The 20,749-nt window shown below is 41.3% G+C and overlaps 1 pseudogene; it reads right to left on the bottom strand.

The window, feature by feature from the left end:
* Positions 1–4,475: 4,475 nt before the first annotated feature.
* LOC147325435 (uncharacterized) lies at positions 4,476–8,330 on the bottom strand (annotated as a pseudogene).
* Positions 8,331–20,749: the final 12,419 nt, after the last annotated feature.

Here is a 20,749-nt window from a genome sequence, read left to right as displayed (position 1 = left end):
TTTCTGCATTAGGGTACCAGCAACAATGATGTATCTACCATTCCTATCAGCGATAACATTGGTCGAAGAGAATTGAACTTTCTTATTAATGAGAATGGCCACTCCTCTAGCTTTCGAATTAAAATTTGAGTGAAAGACCTGACCTACCCAAGGGCAATATAACCTATAATGATCCTTAATGCGAAGATGAGTCTCCTGTAAAAATGCTATGTCAGAATTTAGACGTTTCAAGTGAGTAAAAACCTTAGATCTCTTAACAGGGTTACCCATACCTCTGATATTCCAACTAATGAATCTAAGAGGCATACCTGACCCAGCAATGCTGGGGTCTATATTGCCATTAACCATTTATAAAAAGGAAGAGGAAAAAGACCAAACCAAAATGCCAGTGGCCATGAAGAGCCGAAATGGGACAGCCCCCCCCCCCCCCCCCCCCAACCCAACCCAACCCTGAACACAAATACACCCCAAGTCTCCACAGAACAGAACAAAGGAGACAGCAGTGTACCGAGAAAGTAGCGAAAATGATTCACCGAAGTGACTGGACTAATTGGAGTCTAAATAAAAATAAAAGCGAGAGAGGGAAAAATAACCTCTCACCAACTTCTCTACAGTATAACAGTGTGCGCGTAAAAGTAAACATATTTTTTTAAAAAGGGAAAAAATAAAAAGGAAACCAACCAACCAAAAAAGATCTCACAGTACAAAATATGACTTCCTCAGAAGGAGAACTTTCCAACAAATCACCGAAAGTGCATAAAATTAAAAAATAAAAATACATACATAAACAGATAAACAATTAAAACAAAAACAACCAAACAAAAAAATAAATAAATAAAAATTTAACAGAAACAAAAAACAACTCAGTCCTATGCAAATCAATGCAGCAAGCTTGGAGAAGATTGTGCCGGACTGGTCCGAAGTTCAAGAGTATATTATATGATTCAGTTTCAATAAATAACAATGAAAATAAAAGGAACCAGCACACCAACAGTACAATAACTAGCACAATGGCCTAAGAAAACAATGCACAGGTGGCGTTAAACCTAAGGAGAGCGTGAACCCTTAGCAGCATTACAGCATCAAACTGAGGAGCTAACGAGGCTCACCCAGAGATCAAAGTTTTGACATAATCACTGGCCTCCTCTGCTGAAACAAAGTCCTTCTCGACACCCTTATATGTGATGCGGAGTCGCGCTGGATGAAGCAGGCCATACCGAACACCTTCAATGCCACGGAGTTGCTGCCTGACCGTGTTGAATGCAGCACGAGCCCGTGCCACCCTGGCGGTGTAGTCGGGGAAGACTGAGATGGTCCGATCTCCAACTTTAATCTGTCGGCGTTCTCTAGCACGTCGTAAAATGTCAACACAGTCAGTGTGGTAATGAAACCTGCATACAATGGCTCGTGGACGGTCGCCGGGCTTAGGTGCCGGTTGGAGGGTCCTGTGCGAACGATCCAAAAGCGGCTCCTTCCCCAGATCAAATGCTTCTTTTAGCAAGGAAGCTACGGCAGCAGTGGTGCACGTGTCAGGGCCCTCCGGTACTCCCACTATCCTAACATTGTTGCGCCGCGACCTGGACTCCAAATCTTCACACTTACTTTCCAGCTTGGCTACATGAGCTGTGAGGCCCTTGATAGTGTTTTTCATCTCAGCTATATCATCAGAGCAGACAGTAAGTGCGTGCTCCATCTCCTTCACCGTACCTTTTAGCTCAGACATGGTAGCGTCATTGGCAGCCTTATCGATCGCCAGCTGCGTCTTCACCGCCTGCAGGTCGAACTTAATGGTAGACAAAGCATCACCCAGAGTGTCCTGAAGTTCCTTTTTAAAGATGTCGACGATATCTTTCCTCAGCAAAGCCAGCAACTCGACCTTGAGAGCCTCAATATCAGGATTAGCTTGACATGTGGGGGGCTTTGCAGGAGACGACGGCTCACTCGAGGGTGTGGTCGCGGTTTGCAAACTAGGCCTCAGTTGTGTTTGAATAGTACTGCGGGTTTTAACATTTTTTGCTGCCATTTTACGCCGGCCCGAGTAAAACTTCTCAACAAGACAATCCACAAACCAAAACAGGACTGAAAATATGGCCAAAACGCGCGAATAAATAACAATTTAATCGAAATCGGCGGGAGCTCCCAGACTCGCGTCCTACTCCATCAAAGCTCAACCGGAAGTCGTCATACACCCTTTCTTTTAATCATTTATGCTGAATAGAGTTAATACACCTGCACTGAAATTAAAGCTTTACTAAAGTCACAGGACCAATAATATTTCTATTAAAGTTGTTGTCCTCATATGGGTTAAAGTATAGTTGTTGATATGAAGTTCAAGTCTAGTAAAGTAAAAATCTAAGAGGAACAATTTGATGTTAAGCTCCTTTACTTTACTATCTAGGCCTTTATTGTGAAACACTTCCAGGAACATAATGTGAATAAATGTAATCCATGAGGTCGAATAGAGATTATCTCTGGGTGACAACATTTACTTATTTTACCAGAGAAGAAGAGAAAGAGACAAACTTCACATAGAGGAAGATGAATATTAGAAGAAAAAAACCCTCTAAATAACAAAAATGTCTTGAAACTGTGGAGGTTAATGAATTTGAAGGTTCATTAACCTGTACTAATGATGAAGGTCTTTCATCAGGAGGGACACACACACAGTCTCACACTGGATCTGTTTTCACTGCTTTCACTCATCATACAGATTTTAATTTGTAGACTACAGTTTGGTCTCTTCCAGTTCGTGATGTGTTTGATTCACCTACAGTCACCCTGTAAAAACAACATGTTTCTGCTTGTGTCCGCAGAGTCTAACTGACCAGAGTTTGATTCACAATCCAAAGCAAAAGGTCAGAGGGCAAGCTGCTCATCAGACTGTCCAGAGGAAAACTAGTCAACAAGTTTTTAGTTTGAAGGAAACTTCACAAAATGTCCTTGGCTCCCAAAAAAAGAGGAAGCAAAGACCTGCCTCCTAGTTTGTCCGACTTCATGGGCAAACGTATTAACGATGCATCTTACATCCAGCAGTTTGATAGCAGAAATCCAACACTGGGAGAAAGTTTAAGAATGTTCCTGAGGATGTCTAAAGATGTAAAAGAAATACAGAAGGCCACAGATGTACAAAGGACAGCAGGAGGACTGGGGGAGCAGGAGGCGGTTCATTCACTGGAGGACGTCTAACTACATATTTATAAGTGCTGAATGTGACCAATCAGCTACTAGCTCTCATTGCTGGAATCTTCAGAGTCACTCCTGAAGAACATAAAAAGGTATGATGTTGCCATCTAAGTCAGCTGAACAGAGTGAAATGAGACAAAGAACAAACTCAGAAATTTTTCCTACAATTAAAGAGAATGAAAATAAAACCCCTTCCTGCTCCTCCACCCTGTGAGCCTGTACTGTTCACACTAACTAAGAAATGAAGTATGTGAATAAAGGATCATCAGACTGTGAACTGGACTGTATGAAGGACAATATGAATGGACTGTATGACGTGTTCCCTTAAAGTCATTTAAAAAGCAAACAGAGGATAGTCATGCTCTGTAGAAATATATTATGAACTAGAGTGGAAACTTTACAGCGACAATGGAAATTTGGAGAAATATGACTGGAAAATAAACCAGGGGAACTCTAACCTCTAATCACATCTCAGTCAGAGGAGACATCCGACTGGCCTGAGGACTGCCACTGCTTCCCTTGTACAGCTTCTTGATTCCTCAGAAGGAACATTTCAGAGCACCAGATAAAGATATTCAATAATCTGACTCAAGGAGACTGAAAAGTGTTTTCTTATTGGTTGTAATAGCTGTGTTCCACCATAGGGTGCAGCTGTGTATAGTAAAGCACATTTCCACTGTTTTCCTTAAAGTTTCTGTTCCATGTGGTATCATCTCTAGTGATTACCTGTTTCTGTTCATGTTCCTTTTATCTGCCTTAATAAATGGCACGCCCTTGGTTAGAGTACAGCTTTGTCTCCTGTGGTCTGCAGCTGCAGATTGTGGGTTGCAGATAGAGAATAATTTCAGTTCTGGGATTTTATTTAATCTGATTAAACAGATTTTTAGGTGAAATAAATCTTTTTAAATCCTTAAAGCTGGATATAGATGTGTTTTTAAATTTTGTAAAAGTGTTTTATTCTAAGGTTTATTATAATGTCTTAGTTAAAGTTAATAGTTTATTATTAAATGACATAAATTACTGACATCTGCGAAGTTCAGCTAACCACTTAGCTTTTGGCTTTCAGAGATGGACATAAAAGACTGTAAAGCATTAAATTTAGGGTTTGTTGGGGTTTTTTTTATTGAGGAGTCAGAACAGAATATAGAGAAATTGAACAAATTAAGTCCAACGTGAAAGAATCCAAATGTTTCCACTCGGTCTGAGTCATCAGAAATATTTCAAGCAGTCATTCAGAGCATGAACACACATGAAGAATCCAAGGTATCAATCAGGTGAAAGAAGATCAGATTTCAGGACTGGACTTTTCTCTTTTTCCCATATGCTGTTAGTTTGTCAAAAATGTTTGGCCCTGATTTGTTTGCTTCAGCCACTCTCTTTTTCATCTCCTCCAGTTTAATGACTTTCTCTGAGTCTCCTTCACCCTCCTCCTCCTTAATCTTCTCAATCAGGAAGTCCAAGTTATCAAGAGTGGACGCTGAATCAGTTTTCAGAGCGATCTGCTCCAGTTTGACAAGATGCTGGTAGGACTCATCCAGTAACTGTGACTTCTCTGCTGTTAGTTTGTTCATTTCCTCTTCAAGATTTTCAAAAAGACTTTGCTTGTTCTGACCTTTAGTTTTATTCATTTCATATTTGTTTTTCATGTCTTCATTGGTCTTCTTAATGTACCTTTTCTTGGTCTCATAGATCCACTTTTCTTTCACATGAGCTGATACAGGACACTTCCTGGTACAGGACCGCTGCAGTGCAGCGGTCATTTTTCATGACCTCACAGCTTCCAGCAGACCAGGCCACTGTGCATCCAGGATGGTGACAGTTCTCCTCACAGACTGTACAGCACACAGCTCCTTCATAAAAACCTAAGCCCCACCACCCACCATCAATGGATTTTTTGTCTTTGTAGTACTCTGGAACTTCTACAGTAAACTTTTCATTATTCTCCATCTCCTTTCTATGTAGTTTCAGAGCTTCTTTTGTCTCTGTGATTTCTTTCTGTTTTTCCTCCGTGAACTTGATTCTCTCCTGCAGGTTTTGGATGCATGCTTTCAGTCTGATTTGTGAATTCAACACTTCGACCGTTGTCTTCACTTTCTGAGGAGGAGTTTTTTCCAGGAAGACTTTGAATTGATTCATTCCCCTCTCTGTCACCCTCCATGCTGTGTCCAAATCAAACTCATTATCCTCTGTTATTGCTGTGTTCAAGCAGTTATTAAACAGCAAGTGAGCAGGCTGGTTCTTCTCATTTATGGCACATTTAATGTTTGCTGCTTGAAGAGCCTCAAGAACATTTTTAGCTGGCATTCCATCTGAGTGTGTGATCAGAGCTACGATGTTTTTCTCCACATCTTTTCCAAACAGAGACATCACTGAATCAAAGATCTACTTCTGTCGGTCACTCACTCGATTCAAAGCTGCCTTCATCACCAGACCCACTGCATGAACTTCATGAACTCCATCCTCTGCTCGAAATAATTCAAATAACCTTGTAATGACGATGTCATCTTTGTCAGTCCCTCTGGTGTCTCCATATCCAGGAGTATCAATGATGGTCAGAGAGTAGGGCAGAGTTTCATGTTCAAAACCAAAGATCTCGTACACGATCACATCTGAAGTCTGACTTTCTGCCTGACTTCTCTTCTCATCCTCTACGATCTGAAACCAGACTTTATCGTCACACTTCACTCCCATGGTGTAGTTGACCATAGAGTTGATCAGAGTAAATTTTCCTGCTCCTGTTTCACCCACAAGTAAGATGGTTTTATTTGCCTTGTTCATGTTTTTTTCACCGACAGTCTTTCTAGTCAGAGAACCGATCTTAGTTTCCTTTGGTCTCAGCTGGTAGACAGCAGGAGGTCCTGAACGGATCTGAACACTTTTGGAGATGATGTCTTTGTATTTGGGGGAGATGTTACTGATCCTAAAAGCAAGAGTAAAACATTACTTATTTCACATTTACACTTTTAATAGATAATATCAGTAACATTTCTATCTGCATTCAGAGTCCAAGATTATGGAGATTCCATTTTGAGTCTTTGTTTACCACTTAAGTTTAAAACTTAGTATTTTATCTTTTAATGGTTCATAGACGTTGTTCTAATCCCTAAAATTAAAAGATACCTGGAGTATTTTTTTCCTAGCTTCTAAAGTACAAACTAACTATTTTACCAAGAACGAGGATCTATAAGAGGAGAGCTGCCATGAACAGGTGTGGCTGTTGATTGTACTTAACTACAAGGCTGCGAGTGTGTTGCATCATCAAAGGTTAGTGTAATCAGCATCTGGATGTAGGCAGTTAGAGTTAAATTAGTTTCTGAATCACCTCCAAGGGTAATACTCTTTGTTTGTAACTAGAATCTAACAACTCCTGATGAGTGTCTCTGTCAGGGTTCTTCTGAAAACACAATGATCAAGTTGTTCCGTACGTAGACCCGACTGCTCAGCTGATTTTACATCAGGACTTATCTCACCTACTCCTGCTTGTATCCAGTATAAGAAACAGTCAGAACTAAAACGAGGCTTTTGTGATTTCATTGATTTACATTAATGTACTAAGATCATGTTCAATGGACAAAATAACCTCTTTACAAAATGTGTTCAGAGTTTGTTTGAAATTAAAGTTACAGCATGAACTTAGACAAAAAGGTTTTTAAAACAGGAGAATAAATAGTAATAAAGATTTATATTATTAAATGTGATGTGGAATAAAGAATATGTTGTTTACTACATAAATAAATAATAATTTAAAAGTAAGGAAATACATATAAAGCATATCAAGCATATCATTAAATATTTGTTTATTTATTTATCCTTAATCACAGTTTTTTGTTTGTTTGTGGTGAAATCTACGCATAAATATCACAAGAAGAAACAAACCTTAATGAACCTCAGTCTGTTAACTGTCAGAAATATGACTCAGGGATGGACCAAAGTTAATAAAATGCAGGAGTGGAAAGAAGTGGAAGTGGATAATAAAGTCGGCCAGCAGCCTGAGCCTCAGACTGAGGGGAGTGTTTTCTGTTTGCTGATGTTTTCTTTAGTCAGTGTATTTCACCTGCCAGAGCCACTGCAAAGGAGTGATTATGGTCCTAATTAAAAACAGTGTAACACGGTTTTTACTTCTCTCTGAAAACATTGTGACGGTGAATGGGTGCAAGCAATAATATCTATATTATTGCTGGTACTATGCGAGCTCTGAAACTCTTCTGGATGAATCCTGCACTCCACCAGAGCTCTCTGTTACTCTGACATTAGAGATAAATATACTGCTTAACAGATTTATTAGACCACCAAACAGCATAAGGTTTATGCCACAGCTGCTCTAAATTAAAAGTATTGCTAATTATGTACGAGCTCTTTTATCAAAATGACATTTTTAATGCTAAAATGCATTTGTGTTATTAACTGTTTTACACAGAAGCAGAAAAAAATAGTAAAGCATGTTATTATATTTTCATTAAAATGCCAGATTGCAGTTATTTAGTTGCAGAACCCTGGAGAACAGATCCTGGAGACAAATAAATTTCAAAGGGGTGGCTGTAGCTCAGGAGGTAGAGCAGGAAGGTGATCGGAAGGTTGGTGGCTTGATCCCTGGCTTTCTCTAGTCTGTATGACAAATATTCTTGGGCATGATATTAACCCCAAGTTGCTCTCCAATGCATCCATCTGATCTGTTTGTGAATTGTAATAAGCACTTAAAAGCATAGAGGACAGTCCTGGTGTGAATGGGTGAATATGGCATTATGTATAGAGCGCTTTGAGTAGTAGAGGGTAGAAAAGCGCTATATAAGAATAATTCCTTTCCTGAACAGAAAAACTTCATTTTAGTGGTTGAATGTTGCACTTGATTAATTTCTGAAATGATAAATTTGTTTGAAATTCCTGTTCAAAATAGTAAAATGCTGAGAACTCACTAAAAAGCAGAGTCCACATTAGAACATTTCATGAAGCTGAACGGCCTTTTTGTTTTTATGACAGCTGGTCTAATGAATTTGCAAAGCACTGCCCTCTGAAAATCAGTGGAATTCAAAATTCACTAGAGCATAAAGAAGGGATAGAAACTGTGTGTGCATAAGAGAGAGGACACCATCATAAACATGAAGCTGGAGTTTTATCTTAACTATTCGGTGTCATACTTACGTTGCCATGTTGATGAATGAGATCTACACAGTCAGGTCACAGTTGGCTCTCTAGTTTACAAAAACAGATATATACTATTTTTTCTGCTTCTATGTAAAACAGTTAATAACATAAAGAAGAACAGAATTCACCTGCTCGTTGTATACGATGCTACTACTGCACATTCACCTAACACAGCGGTCCCCAACCTTTTTTTGCGCCACGGACCGGTTTATGCCCGACAATATTTTCACGGACCGGCCTTTAAGGTGTCGCGGATAAATACAACAAAATAAAACTAGTACTGGTACCGAAAAAAAGAAGATTTATTCATAACACAAGTGAAAAGACCCAGGAAAACCGAGTTAACGATAAAAACGATAACAAAATAACGCTGAAAACCGATAAAAACCCTGAAAATCACACATTTCACACCTGAGCCTCAACTCTCGCGGCCCGGTACCGGTCCGAGGCCCGGGGGTTGGGGACCGCTGACCTAATGTATATAATATATAATGTTCTTCTTCTCTATACTTGTATAATGTGCATGTGACGAATAAAGAATCTTGAATCTTGAATATATGAACTGAAGTATGCAGATTTTTAAATAGGTTAAAACATTCGCGAGATTTTAATGGCATGAATCTGCATAACAGAACGATGTACCTGCTGCCTTATTGGTAAATCTGCGCTGTCACATTCATTCAGATGATTGGAATTGAATTAGGAGAATAAATGAAATTAGGTTTTTCTTGTCTTTTTCAATTAAATAATCTCTATCTTTAATTCATCACTAATTTAATCTCCTGAGACTAACATTTGAAAAGATCTTACCTGTGCTGTTAGTGTCAGGAGGCCCTCTGATTCTCAGGAAGCAGAAAGAGTAGAGGACTGAGAATTCAACCTTTTTATATGCTGTGAGATTATTCGGTTATCATACACTCAACAAAAATATAAACGCAACACCTTTGTTACTGCTCCCATTCCCCATGGGATGGACGTAGAGACCTAAAATTCATTCCAGATACACAATATAACCATCCCTCCCAAACAGTGGTCACAAATCAGTCCAAATGTGTGGTAGTGGGCACATCTGCCATATTGAGATAATCCATCCCACCTCACAGGTGTGCCACATCAGGATGCTGATCTGACATCATGAGTAGTGCACAGGTGTACCTCAGACTGCCCACAACAAAAGGCCACCCTGGAATGTGCAGTTTTGTCTCACAGCAAAATGCCACAGATGCCACAAGCAATGAGGGAGCGTGCAATTGGCATGCTGACAGCAGGAATGTCAACCAGATCTGTCGCCCGTGCATTGAATGTTCATTTCTCAACCATAAGCCGTCTCCACAGGCGTTTCAGAGAATATGGCAGCACATCCAACCGGCCTCACTACCGCAGACCTCGTGTAACCACACCAGCCCAGGACCTCCACATCCAGCAGGTTCACCTCCAAGATCGTCTGAGACCAGCCACCCAGACAGCTGCTGGAACAATTGGTTTGCACAACAAAACAATTTCTGCACAAACTGTCAGAAACCGTCTCAGGGACGCTCAACTGCATGCCCGTCGTCCTCATCGGGGTCTTGACCTGACTCCAGCTCGTCGCCGTAACAGACTTGTGTGGGCAAATGCTCACATTCGATGGCGTCTGGCACGTTGGAGAGGTGTGCGCTTCACGGATGAATCATGGTTCACATTGTTCAGGGCAGATGGCAGCTGAGAATGTCCCAGTTCTTGCATGGCCAGCATACTCACCGGACATGTCACCCATTGAGCATGTTCGGGATGTGCTTGACCGGCGTATACGACAGCGTGTACCAGTTCCCACGAATATCCAACAACCTCGCACAGCCATTGAAGTGGAGTGGACCAACATTCCACAGGCCACAATTGACAATCTGATAGACTCCATGCGACGATGTGTTGCACTGCATGAGGCAAATGGTGGTCACACCAGATACTGACCGGTTCTGGGTCCCCAGACCCCCAATAGCGCAAAAAACTGCACATTCCAGGGTGGCCTTTTGTTGTGGGCAGTCTGAGGTACACCTGTGCACTACTCATGATGTCAGATCAGCATCCTGATGTGGCACACCTGTGAGGTGGGATGGATTATCTCAATATGGCAGATGTGCCCACTACCACACATTTGGACTGATTTGTGACCACTGTTTGGGAGGGATGGTTATATTGTGCATCTGGAATGAATTTTAGGTCTCTACGTCCATCCCATGGGGAATGGGAGCAGTAACAAAGGTGTTGCGTTTATATTTTTGTTGAGTGTATGTTATCTTATATCTGTAGTTAAATTAAAGTAGCTGAATTATGTTAACTGCTGTAGGTAGAGTTGGATGTCTCGAGACCGGTCTCGAGACCACTTTTACGTGGTCTTGGTCTCGTCTTGGTCTCGACGGACTTTTGTCTTGGTCTCGGTCTTGGTCTCGCTGTTTCGGTCTTGCGTTCTCAAATCGACATAGTGTTCGGGAGATTTGGAGTCAACCATCAGCGGAGTTGGGGGGGGGGGGGCTTACTGGGCTTAAGCCCGGGTCATTTTTTCAGAAGCATGGGGTCTTTTGGAGTGTAATTTTTTAGTTAGATGCCTGACTGACAACTGTATAAAACAAAAACAACACACGAAGCACAGAGCGCACCGTCGTAAATTCCCCCTAATTTTGGTATGACCCGAGCTCAGGCACTAGGCGACTGAGCACAGCACCCATGTGAGCGAGGGGGGAGAAGCTGCTGCCTGCGAGTTTGCTGCAGACAGAGGAGAGCTTAAGTTTGACCAGGTACCAAAGCAAATCATTCGTACTGAACTAATAATGTAAATATGACGGTGTATCACAAAAGATTGATATCAAACTGATCACTTGGTTGCGTTACTTGCTCTTCGAGTGAATCAACAAATGGATAAATAAAAAGCCGAACAGCAATGCTGATTCTTAGCTTACATTTCATATTTTCAGTTGTTACCCTCCACGGCTAAACAAACTCTCTAAATCGGTTTCAATTGTGTACTGATGAACACAACAATGGACATAAGGAGCTTCTTTCAAAGAAAAAACTCAGGTAGATGTTATTTTATATATTATGCTTTGGATGTTGTTCAGTATATCTATGCAAAACGAGGAATTTCAATACACAGCAGTATATTCACAGTTGAAACCAGATATTTACATACACTTTATGGAGAAAACATAAAAACTTTTTTTTTTACTGTTAAACATCAATTTAGAGCAAACTTTTGTTTTAGATAAATGTTGAAATATCGTTTGAATTAGTTAAATGTCAGAATAAAAAGAGGGAGCTGTCTATTTTTTATCACTTTCATCAAATTTAGGAGTACATATACACTAAGTTTATTGTTAATTAATAAGAAAACTCCAGACGATTCCATTCTGAGCTGAAGAAGCTTCTGATACGTTAGTAGAGTCCATGTGAGTAAACTGGTGGCACACCTGTGGATGCATATAAGGCAAAACACAGAGCCTGTTTCTGTGACATGGGAAAATCAAGAGATGTCAACCAAAACACCAGGAAAAGAATTGTGGAGCTCCATAAGTGTGGCTCAGTTTGAATACAATTTGGTGCCATTTGCTATTAAGAAATACAGATAGTTTCTCTCTTTACTCTTAAAGTTAACAAATATGTTTTTTATATTTATCAATCTAAAAAAGTAAACATTTAGTCTGATTTGATGTTACAATTAAAAAGTGTTTGTGTTTTTATCTGAAGAGTACATAAATATCTGGTTTCAACTGTATATTTGATGATGTTGGTGTTTGGCTTAATTGTCAGCACAAAGAGGGAGAGAGAGGAGCAGAGAGGGAGAGAGAGGAGCAGAGAGGGAGAGAGAGGAGCAGAGAGGGAGAGAGAGAATGAGGACAGAACAGAGATGGAACAAGAGCAGGTGAGACACACATGTTAGTCAAATGGTTGTTTGCCAAAACTCATCAGAACATGTATCTAGTACCTAGTGTTTCTTTTTAGATACCATTTGTTACTTTTCAAATTCTATATTTATTAAGTTATGCAGGCTTGTTTGCACAACAAGGCTACATAATTATATAAACTTTTCTCAATCTAAATATTGTACTTTGGTAGAATTAAAAAATAAGTGTAGTGCAGGTCTATGATGATTTTTTTAGTGCTACTATCATCTAGTTCTGATTCTGGTTCTGTCTTGGTTACTGTTGTAGTCCTGTTTTAATTCCGGATCAGTTCTTGGTCTGGTTGAATTGGGGTTTAGTCCCTGTGTCTTGATACAGGCCCGACTTTGTTCTGCCTTGCTGCTTAATTAAAAAACTAGTTTAAGGTGTCCTGCATATGTATATAGAATAGCATCTGGCTGCAGTTTAAAGACTTTTTTTGTCTCGGTCTCGGTCTTGGTCTTGGTCTCGTCTCGACTCGGTCTTGGTCTCGTCTCGACTCGGTCTCGGTCTTGGTCTCGTCTCAACTTGGTCTTGGTCTTGTCTTGGTCTCGATACCCTCTGGTCTTGGTCTTGTCTTGGTCTCGGATTAGGCGGTCTTGACTACAAGTCTAGCTGTAGGTCATATAATATCCTTTAGTCTCGATTGTGTGCTGTGTATGTAGCTTAGTTTCCATTATATTTTTGGGTTAAAAGAATGTGACCATTTTTGGATTTGTTAGACAGGTGTGCATTACCCTGTACCCTTGATCTGCTGTGAATGTGTTACACTGTTTCTTGACATTTCATACTGCTGAATCATGAAGAGAATGTTGGGTGCAGAGGACCTTGTGCCGATAATAGAAGAGACAGACCACATTCCATACCCCCACCTTTACAGAGAGCAGAAAAATAAGGAGCCGAGGTCATAACTTAGGCGCCGTAACAGAGAAAGAATGTGAATGTTTAGGCTTTTACGACTAGGTGGGGGCCACTAGAGGCTATAAGACGCTGAGTAACCCGTTAGACGTGGGAATGCTGCAGACCATCAGGGAGTGTACGGTCCATCAAGCCCACAGAATAGAGCCGGACTGGAATTTGTCAGTTCATGAATTGATGGCATTCATTTCAATCCTGTTTGTAAGAGCAATCATGTGTCCTGTTGGTGCCATTGTGGATTGCTGGTCAGAAAGATTTCTGGTGCCAGTAAAGAGACAATGCCCCGAGATAGATTCATTTCAATTATGCAACACCTTCGATTTGATGACAAGGACACGCGGGCAGAACGGGTGAAAACAGATAAATTTGCGGTGATCTCCGACATCTGGACACGCTTCAACAAGAACTGTGCTAAGAGTTTCACTCCAGGAGAACACATGACCATAGATGAACAGCTGTTCCCTACCAAGGTTCGTTGTCCATTCACACAGTATATCGCAACCAAGCCAGACAAATTTGGGATCAAGTTCTGGATGGCCACGGACTTGGACACCAAATATGTCTGCAGTGCATCTCCTTACTTGGGAAAAGACCCCAGTCGTCAGAAGGGAGAGAGGCTGGCAGAGAACGTGGTCATAAAACTGATGGAGCCGTTTTTGGATGATGGGAGAAACGTCACAACAAACAATTTCTTTACTTCACTGTCGCTGTCGCACAGACTGCTGCAGCGCAAAACGCCGTTATGGGGCACGGTGAATAAAGTCTGGCGTGAACTTACTCAACTTGTGCGGATGTATTCCATAAGAGCAGCAACACGCAGGTGGTCAGTAGCGGTTTTCTACAATATGCTGGACCTGGCGGCGGTGAATGCCTACATTTTGTACAAGGCATGTACAGGATGGACAGGCAAAAGAAGATTGTTTCTGAGTCTTCTAGCTCAGGAACTTCGTTGCCGATTCATGTAGCACAAGGAAATATTAGCACAGACGCAGGCTGCTGAAGCTGCTGCAGCTGCTGTGTGAGGGACTGTAAAGACAACGCAGTGCCAGTGGAATTTACACAAATTTGCGCAGGGCTAGTAAATCTAGTAGTAGGGACTCGCACCAGGGAAAAAAAGGCTCAGTAATTCTAGTGTTAAGGTGTGAAGCAGCTGTGTACTGCCTTTTGTTCCTGGAGAAGGTATTTAACTGAGAGCCATGCTACGCTCAGGGAGACTCTGCTGACTGGCTGTCCCGCGGTCATGCAGGGACTTCATCAAGCTTGGTTGTCTGTTCTTTGTGTGTTTTGATTAAAGAATGTTAGCTACCGCTCACCGCTCATCTGCAGGCTTTATTTAAATGGAAAACTTCCACAACAAAATGGCGTTGTCGACATGATAGGCCATGTGGTCGCTGAACAACGGTTTCGTGGACGGGCTGATCACCCCTGAGGGAAAAGGTACCTTTGTCCTACCAGCTGTTGAAGCGAAGGAAATCGAGGAGTCACGGAACTGTGTGTTTCAGTCACCACCGAGACCATCAACTTTGAGGGGACTCCTGCAGATGGGTGAGTTGTAGCTAACTTGTATTCAGTCATGAGTAGTTTTTTGTCTGGCCGAGCCGTGAAGTGCTTGCTGCTCCGGAGTTTGAGTCTCCGGGAGGAAAATCCTGGGGTTCGAGCCCCCAGGCTTGTGTTCGGTTCCGGTGTTGTGCAAAGAAAAGCAATTGTCTGCCAGAAAGTAATTGCAAAAACACTGGTTCATCAAAGGGAACGGTGGTTCGAGTCCACTGTTGATAATCACGTCTGCACACACAGTGTGCGGAGTGACGGTATTTTAGCACTTTTCTGCCGAGAAGAGAAGAAGGCCATTGCAGGGGACGCTCTGAATGTAAATATGGGATCTAGATCCAGTAGCGGCGGATGTTTCACCCAGCGGCCAGAGATAAAACTCAATATTTGACTGTATGGTAAGAAATGTGAGTACAAGTATGTTGTGAGATGAAAGAGAATGGTTGTGTGGGAAAAGTTGATGTGTGTGTAAAAACAGTGAAAAATGGGGTTAAAAATGTTGAAAATTGGGAACAAAAAAAAAAAAAAAAAGAGAGGAGTGTAGAAATGTGTGTAAAAGTTTTTTCCAACTAGCGGGAGAAGGTGGTACACCAGCTCCCCTAGGGTGGACACACACACACACACACACACACACACACACACACACAAAGTTAGCAGAATTGTTGATAAAAAGTAAGCAATAAAATAGGAAGAGGGTTTGGTGTTTTTCAACGTAGGGCAACTACAATCTCTCTGGGTTTTTAAGAAAGGGAAGATCAGAACCAGAGAGGGGAGATGTGTTGTTTAAGCAATGAGAAGAATGATCAAAATGTCTCAGTGTGTCACTTGCAGGTGAAGAGCAGACCTGGATCAATTTTCCACGTGCAGCAGTCGGAAGAAAATTATAGGTTAACATCATTAGAAACACTCAAGCCAGGTTTTGGCTGAATTATTTTACAGCTTAACTTCCATGTGTTTGTCACCCTGAGAACACAAGCTCCAAGAATCTCTCCCTGAAGACAAGAAATGCAGTTCCAGAACAACGAGATGGATCTCAAGAGCTCACAGCAGCATCCTGAGCAGTGAAGAAAAGGTCCAGCAGCAGCAGCTGTGCAAGACAGCGACAGCAAGGAGAAAAATGGCATCATCATGACTGGATGGATGGAGATGTGCATTTCCAACGAGCTGCAACTTCACTGTGTGTAAATGGACCTTTGAAAAGACTGCCTGAGTTGGACATTTGCCACTTTTGGAGAAAATGGCAAGATGAGACAGTGGAAAACACAGGACAACTGACTCTCACTGGACTGCTGCAGGGGGGTGAGATGAGACCACAGTGGAAGGAGCAGGGGAAGACATGGAGGAAGGCTGTTTTAGTGTGGGGAATGAAATTTGGGTTTAGGAAACTGGGGAGAAAAAACGACTGCCTTACGTGGAGAATTGAAAAGTGTCTGGAGCACCACAAAGACGAGAGGTACACAAAAATTACACAAACAGAAAAATGCATTAATCCTACTAACACAAACACACATGCAATGAAGCTCATGAAGATCAAACAGTATTTTAAGCATGCATTTCTGTTAACATCATCTTGTCCGGTTCACTTAGTAGGTTAAGAAGTGATACATAGACTAGCGAACTAGTATTATTTTTGGGGAAGGATGATTGAATCATAGCAGGGGTGAACAGAATGCTGCAGGGGGGGTCAGATGAGTGGAGACTAATAGATTATTGAGTTTCTTGTTTCTGATGTGTGGGGGAGATCTTATCATGACACACATCTGGTTACATGGGAAGAAACTCATCATCTAATAGAATATTGTTGTTGTGTGAGGTGTGACTGGTGGATGAAAGTTTTGGGGATTTACTGATGCATTTTCTTTTGGTACCACTTTGAACCTGCCAATTTTGATCTATCATTCTAAGAGAGTACGCTTAGACAAGCCCTAAAACTAGGCCTTCATATTTTTTGATTTTTAACAGTGCACTGAGATTTTGTGTTTGGCCATTTTCTCTTTTTCAAGCAGGCCTGCAAGATCGGAATCGAAAGCGCTACACAACATGTTGAACAATCGCAAGTGAGCTTCTCCAAAATTAAAATGGGCTCAATCAGAAAACAAGTCCCTGTCAAAAAGGATTCAGCGAGGTATTCCAGTCCAGTTTGTTTTTTTCTTTTTTGAAATGGCGTCATTGCTGGCAGTAGAAACTTATTGTGTCACGAGAGGTTCTACTGTCAGCAAATAAAAAATGGGGACTGACTGGACTGACAAAAGCTTGACAGACTTGACACCAGTATGCAAGATTGCACCTCCACCTAGACAGTGACAAAAGGGTGGATGCATGTATGTATGTTTCTTTTTACAGGAGCAGAAAGATGACAGCAACATGTTGCATGGGCTTTTGGGCCGTGCTGACTTAACCTTTTAAATGCCACTTTCTGTGTCTTTGTGAATTTACAAGCGGTGTGTTATTCATGACCTTGTATTGTTTACAATGCAAATGTGACTGTGAGAAAGTGTGCATACAGATGCGCTGCGCTAACGTCTACATCACTTTTTCCACAGCAAAGGGTTAATCGTGGGATCTAATCACATGATTTACAGCAGGACACACTGCTGGCTAATGTTTTTTTCTTATGACAGGGTTACAGGGCCTGGAGTGAAGCTACTCCAGGGGAGAGGCCCTGGGAATTTTTAAGAGACAATGCACAACTTTATTGTGCGTGTCTAATTGACATAAGCTGACATAGGGCAAAAGAGGGTTTTCCGGGGAAGCTTTCATTTTTAAATTGCAGAGACCGTGACATGAGGGATATGGAAGGATTGACTGAGGCGCAGATGCAGACCATGACCAGGAGAGAAGGCTTCAAGAGGACCAGTGAGAAGCAGGGACCATCTCCAGGACAACTGACAAACAACAGTGGACTGCACCACTGGGCTTCCAGGAGATTGTGAACAGCAAAATCTTAAAATAAAGTGAAAGAGATTCGGCGTTGACGTTGAGGAAGACAACTAAGGTGTACGACATGCTCTGCCTTAAATCGGCGGCGGCGTTGGAACAGAAACTGAGGAATGAAGAGAGCGTGCCAAGCTCCAAAGGTGACAGCGCAGAGGGAGACCAGCGTTGGAATTATGACTCTGTAAATGGCACAGACACCAGGAGCCATGACCGTGACTGGGAATGTCCACCTAATGCTGTTTCACTTTGCCATGCAAAGTACTTTGACACTCTGGAGAAGGCCCATTTGCATGTGAGAGCTTAGATTGTGGGGAATATTAAAGGTGAACAAAGGGTGATGGGAGAACAGTGAAGTGAGGATACACAGTGTGAAACTCCTTTAAGTGAACAATAATGTTGATGTGATAAACAGAATGTCAGGAGAGAAATTCTGGTATTAATATGATTCATTGATTTAAGAATCAAAGGGTGGGATTGTATATGAATTTCTTTTACTTATGTATTAATCACATTATTTTATTGTATGATACCTTGGTGCCACTGGATTTTAACATGTCTCACACTCATACAGTAAGACAAATGGTGGGGGTCTAGTAAGGAAGTTGGGGGAAGCAGACAACTCCACAGGAAGAATCTTTTTTTCTCTTTGAGGACTCTGGTAGGTAGCAAGGGAGTGTGAACCTTAAGGTGTGAAACAGCTGTGTACTGCCTTTTGTTCCTGGAGAAGGTATTTAAGTGTGAATGCGGTGAGTAGTAGGTTTTGAGTGATTGGGTGTGTGTGTGAGACGATTCCTGAAAGTCTGAAAGAGCTCGGCGGAGCACGCTGAAGGTTGTGATGTGAATGCTGACAAATGCAAAGAGTTTAGTTTATTTAAAAGGCAGTGTGTGTGAGAGGATTATGAAATCATTGTGTGAATGATGCTACATTTTAGATCAAAAGTTAGTAGAATTACAGAGGGTTTGTAGATTGTAAATACAAAATAAGTTTGATTAGCCTGCAGAAACAGAAAAGCAGCTTGAGCTGCTCTGAGAAGCTGCGTGCTGTGTGTGTGTGTGACAGGAAGTTACATGCCCATAAAAGGAAGTGACGAGTGAGCACCCAGAGAGAGAAACAGATGAGTTAAACTCTAGGCAGATAAAGCGAATGGAGGTTTTGAGAAAAGAAATGAAAAGGATATTAATTGTATGTTTTAGTGTGTCAACACAGATAAATAAAGGTGGACTTCTCTCAACCTGGAATTTTGAGTACGGCACCAAAACCACTAGAGTAGCATAATTGGGAGAAAACAGGCCAGATTTTGGCTTACAATTTTACAGCTTGACCTCGCACTTGTCCCCATCCTGAGAAGCAGCTCAAAGGATAGTTAATCTCCTGATGAAGACCAACAGAACATCGTGGACTTCAAGAATTAACAGCAGCCAAAAGACAGTGCAACTGAATCGTTAACACTGAAACCAAAACTGACGGGACCAGCAGCAGCATGGAAAAGCACACGATGCAACATGTACTGTAAATTACAGGCTGGGCAGTTGAACAGTGGGATAATGAGCTGTGGAAAGCACTGGACATTGATTTTCAGATTTGCCATGCTTGGAGTAATCTTGAAAGAGACGACTGAAAGGATCAACAGAAAAGAAGAAACTACGTGATGAAACATGGACGGTGAACAGCAGGCTGGTAAGAACAGTGTGACATGACTGTTTAAAGGCACTGAATGTGATATTTTGCCAGGCTGGGACTTAATCCAAAAGGAAAATACTGAAGAGAAACAGAGAAGAAACAGACTGTGTTTGCTGGAGAATTCAAGACAACAAAAGGACACTGAGAGAAGAGGACAGGGACCAGTGAGAGGCGAAGCCGGACGACTTCGACTGTGAGAATAGAGGGTATAATTGGGTTGAAATCGAAGCCTGAACTCATGATGGTGTTTAGAGATGTCCACCAGGAAACTAAAGAGGTAAACAAAAGAAGGTAAAATGAAGAGAGAAAATAACTGACAATTACATCAATGAATAGAAAACACACATACACAAAGTGTTATATGTGAAATTATTTTTGGAAAGAATCAGAAGTGAGATAGTGTTGAATTAAGAAATCAGGGAAAAGATGCATGAATTAAACCTGACTATAACATACAGAGGCAATGAAGAAAGCAGCTTACACTCACTGAACATTAACAAAATACATAGGAAAAGCAATGAAGACCTGCTTACACTTATACACATAACATAAGTTGGGATTTCTGACCAGAGAGAGGGAAACGGGTAGTTTAAGTACTTATGATAATAATGAAAATGTCTCAGTTGTGTTTCTTTAGGGGCGAAACAGACCTGGATCAATTCTCCACATGCAGCGGTCGGAAGAAACCTGTAGGTTAACTTGACTGGACATGCCAAGGCAAGTTTCTGGTTGAATTGTTCACAGCGCCATGTCTCCATAAACCTGACAAGTGGGCCCTAACTTCTGGCTGAGGAGCAGGAATGCTGTTAATAAGGTGGGAACTTAAAATTTGGGTTAGCAAATTTGGGAAAGAGAACTGACGGCTTAAGTGGAGAATTGTGCAGGAGTCTGACACACTGCAAAAGCAACATATGCAAATTCACATACACAAGCAGAAAATGCATTAACCTTATAAAGACAAGACAAGCGCATGATGATTAATGCATAGACACAGATTAAACCTGGCTAAGAACACAAACATATGCAATGAAGAACAGCTTGCTATTTTGTATGAATGATACAATGGTGTGAATGTTTAATAAAATACATTTGAGTTTGTAATTGAGGAATAGAAGAAGCCATATGACAAAGGGAGTGAGTTATGAGAACAAAAAGTGATTAAAGTAGTTTTTAAAAGAGTGACTTAGGAGTGCTCTGGTACTGAGTGATCAACAGTAGTGATCACTGTAGAAAGAAATAAAATAATTTAATAAGGGGGTAATGTTTAAACATATGTTTCTCTTGTTACGGCAACTCATTGAGATATGACTCAGTATGCAAATTAGCTGGAGTGAGGGGTGGCGAAGAAGCTTCCTGTGTGTGTGTGTGACTGAGGCTTTCAGAAGAGGAAGCATAGCAGAGAAGAGAAGTGCAGATTTGGGTAGGA

The sequence above is a fragment of the Aulonocara sp. 'chitande type north' Nkhata Bay genome, linkage group LG7 (genome assembly GCF_057382095.1).
Source record: "Aulonocara sp. 'chitande type north' Nkhata Bay isolate Kocher_YH1m ecotype deep benthic linkage group LG7, A_spYH_male_GT1.1, whole genome shotgun sequence".
Classification (NCBI taxonomy): domain Eukaryota; kingdom Metazoa; phylum Chordata; class Actinopteri; order Cichliformes; family Cichlidae; genus Aulonocara; species Aulonocara sp. 'chitande type north' Nkhata Bay.
The sequence above is the reverse complement of the archived record's forward strand: the minus strand, read 5'-3'. Positions and strand labels throughout refer to the sequence as shown.